Source organism: Atractosteus spatula, chromosome 20 (assembly GCF_055471065.1).
Source record: "Atractosteus spatula isolate fAtrSpa1 chromosome 20, fAtrSpa1.hap1, whole genome shotgun sequence".
In the NCBI taxonomy this organism is placed as follows: Eukaryota; Metazoa; Chordata; class Actinopteri; order Semionotiformes; family Lepisosteidae; genus Atractosteus; species Atractosteus spatula.
In genome coordinates, this window is record NC_142725.1 from 10,621,543 (window position 1) to 10,625,950 (window position 4,408).

A 4,408-nucleotide genomic window follows, 5' to 3' on the forward strand; every position below is an offset into this window, starting at 1 on the left:
TTTCAGAGCACCACTCTAGGGTCAGAGAAGCTCACATATCTGTAGCAGATACAGTAAACAAATGGAGGTTGAACTGAAACAGCTAGAAGCCAGCACTTACTTCCCTCAAGGCTGGGAGCTGGTGAAAGGGCTTGTTTTCACACACATGTCCATTGAAATATAACCCTCCAAAGCACATTCAGACATTCATCTAACTGGTTTCATCACTAGAGATCCAGAGCTACAAGAAGAATGAAGAAAAATCTCAGATCTCTAATTCACCTAAGGAGACACTGGAGGTCACGGTGAACCCAGACCTTTGACAATGTTGCAAACTGACAAACATTTCTTGCCTGGAGAAAGTCAACATTTAGAATAACCAAGCTGTGAGTGGTGTCTAATTTGTGAACATTTGAAAACCCAAGACAGATTAAAACTGTAGGGTTTTTTTCATATTTTGGCACTTTTATTCACATTCTATTTGAGAAGTCACACCTTCCTGTAAGATGAGAACTTCAGGTATAGCCTCTGAATATGAACCAGGCTGGAGGAAAGGAGGAGCACCAAGGAGCTCACAAGGTGGACAGATCATTATTATGAATAAAACAATCAATTTCAAAATTATTTTGGAATGTTTGTCTTTCAAGACTAAATTAGCATGAACGTCTTGAATGGAGTACGTCCACACTTTACATTAAATAGAAGAACACATAATAATCAGTTATATTCAGTAAGGACAAATAAGAATTTGAGGATGTGTGCAGTGGTGCGATGAACTCGAGAGGGTTGTGTGAATGTTGTAGGGGTGGCGTAGACACCAGCCACTGCTTGAGCACCTGCCCCTGATGATGATGGAGCTTCACCTGTCCCATTGGGTAACTCAGTCAGAGCTCCTGTCTGCATACATGTAGATCAAATATTCCACCACTCTGAACTTATTCAGGTGGACAATTTCTATGTTCTTCGATACATCACACTGCCTCTGCCAAGAGCACTTTCAGCAAAGTGACATCACAGCAGAGAGCATTTTGATTTGCCCTCACAGTCCCCAATCTAAAACTTACAGGCAAATCTGACTCAAAAGACCTTGGGTGCATCATTTCTGAAATTCACCACTTACAGGGCACTCAAAACAGATTTTTAAAGGCATTGCAGCTAAGAGGATAAATGCACAAAAAAGGGATTTTTAAAAGCTCATTTGCTCGAGAGCAAAACCTGGTCATTGCAAAAACTTCAAAGAAGCAAATCTGGATATACAGGTATAGAAAAGATAATGGTTGCAAATCTTTTCCTTCAGCTTTAAAAATACTTTGGGAAAATACTTTTACTCAAAGATAGAAGAAGTGAAGCAAAATATTATGTTTTGAAAGTCATACTGTGTTATATATCATGACTATTTTATGGTTGTTTTTGTAATTGTAATATTATAATATGTATTTGTAATATACCCACAATTGCAGGAGATGCATATTGGCATGGAGGTGAGGTTCCCTTTAATTAGGAAGGGAGGTGGGCGACAGTTCATTTCTCTTCCCTTTGAAATGTGGATCTGGTCCTTTCCTGTCCTGCTCTTGCAATCAGGTGCATATTTAAATAGATCTCTTGCTGCTAATGACAGGTGACACTGGAAAAAAAACCCTCCAGTAAGAAATCCTCTTGATATCCCTCTTAGGGAAAGCAGTAATTTGGAGCAGCCATAATTCATGTTCATAATCCATAATTCAACATCCGTGCCTATGGGAGGTGGGAGGAAACATGCATGCAAAAGAACACATTACACAGCTGCCCCAAGCTGTAGTGTTGAAGTGTTAACCAACATGACACCGTGGCACCTAAATGTTTCACTCTAGAGTATCCACAGTGTCCACTGCAGAGTCAGCATCATGTGGAGGAGTGATCTGGCTGTCACTGAGAACACCACATGCTGAGAGGCATCCAACAAGTGGCTGGACTTGTTGTCTTTAGTAAGCCCCAAACTGATGGTGCTTAGCTAGCTGTGTGCTTCCTCATGAAGCTTCCTGTTCTCAGTGGACTAATGACAGCATGAGACTTAACTATGAATGTCTCAGATGTAGAGCACTCTTTAGGGGCACCTTTACAGACTACCTCACTGGCCACTACTATACATAGAAACCTCTCTGCTGTATTGTGTGTAGCAATGTGTTATCCTGTTAATTCAAACCACCTCTGTTCTTTACTTGGAGCGTGCCGTTTTAAATCTCAGCTGCACACAGCGTATTATATTTCAGAAAAAAAGAAAGTTCTGAAAAACAGACAATGGATTTAGGAGATTTCACCACAGTGCAAAAATTTCTCCCGCGTTTTCAAATTTACTTGGACTGCTTAGTCACGAGAAAAGGCAGAAAGAGATTAGCGCTGGAGAAGAAAAATGCTTTTGAAAGTCATTCCAGTTCTTTTAAAGGTTAGGAAACAGAAATGAGAGAAAGCATAGATCTGAAAACAGGACTGCAAAATGCTAGACACTTTTTTTGTTAAGTGCGCCTTTCCAGCAGCAAAGGAGCACAGGTGCAGGAGGACAAAAATCAAGGACAGAATGAAACAAGGCAACAAACTAGCATATGCCTGCTTTCATAAAGCTGAGGTGCTATACATCACCCAAGGGCTTGCGACAACATCCTACAGAGCATTTCACAACAAATAAGACTTTACAGGGTATGTTGTGCCACATTACAATATCGAACACCTGTGGAAATTATAGGCTGATGCCTGCTCACTGACATTCAATGGGCAATTGCGACAGTGCTGCCTACAGTGTTTAGGCTGAACTCTAGGTCACCTTTCCACACAGATCCTGGGCAATGCCAAAAACACAGAAGGGAGAGAGATCAGGGGAGCATCATTAATAATAAAATAACAAATTAAATATCCGTGCATCTTCACATGTTCAGATTAGATGCATGAATCTACTTGAAATGTTTAGGAAAACGGGGAGCTGGGGGGGTAGGTGGGAGGAAAACCCTGTTGAACGAGTCGAGCATGTCCTTTGATGCTAATGCATGTTGAAATGCGGCTTGCCTTCTAATGCTGCTGTTCTAAATTGAAAAAATTGACCTTGCTAGGAGAGGTGACACAAGCTTGCTCTCTGAGACATTTCCGGGGCTAAATGGAGTGTTCTATAAAGGCTGCAACTGAGCCTGCAGGCCAAGCAAATATTTCATGAGTAATTTAATATCTAGAACATGAACTCTTCCCTTTCAAAATACCAGCCAGGGAATAGATGAGATTTCTGATCCAAGGGCCCGGATGAGCACACAGTGCACAAGGCCAGGTCTCTGAGTCTCTGGTGAACGGAAAATAGAAGTCCAGTCAACGCTACCCTTTTCTGCTCCAATGGTCTGGGTCATTGCACCAGCTCAATGTCTGTCACCAGTGTCTCCATAAGATTTCAGCAATGTGCTGTGCCCGCATATACTTATTAATTAATCTAGAATCTACAAATGAGCTGTGTAAAAACAGACTCTGGAAATCTGTTGAATGATGCATTGGTTAAACAAAGAGTATGCAATAGAAATCACAAACAACAAACACTTAGCTGTCTAATTATAATGAAAGCTAAATGAACAAAATTTATCAGCAAATCATAAGGTACAAAGGAACTAAAACCATAATAAATCCACAACTGTGTGTTCACCTTCTGTATGGACTGTAAAAGGTAAACCTTTTTAAGGGTGTATTCCAAAGCTTGGTTAAGTCTGAAGATGAAAAAACTGGGATAATTACAGCTCAGACTCTTTCTGATTGTGACATTCCTACTGAATCAATGAAAGGCATGTTATACATGGTGATGCAAGTGCTTACGATCAGACAATTATTCTGTAATGTCTACATTTGTACCGGTAGTAAAATCTGTGCAAATAAATCACAAGCTTGTAATGTATTTGAATCATAATCAGCATATAAAAAATGCAACAAGTAATAGGTTTATTCCATGCTAAAAAAAAAAAGAAAGAAAACACAACGTTTCGGCTGTGGAGCCTTCTTCAGGTGTGAGCATATAAAAAAGCTTTCATTCTCTGTCAAGAAATTACCAGTTAGCGATACTGGTTCATTTACTGTACACATTTTGCAGTATCTCAGTACTAAATCATAGCTGGCTGAAATTATAAAAACAGTAATTGATTGTTTAACACTGTGAATTCAAGTGATGTCTATTTTGGATTAGATTTTTCAGCTTAATCATTGTTTAACCAAGATCTTACATACAGGTAGAGGCACAGGAACACCATGTCTCGAATGTCAACTGCTGGAAGCCAGCAAGTGCAGAATCAGTAAGGTATAACTAAATAATTTTAACAGGAGAAACATGTACGATTTACCATTATTACATTATTAAAGACAGGGATTCATGACACCCCACCCAATGTCACTGGGTTTGAGTTAAGTGCTTTCTAGAATAACAGCTGTTTGT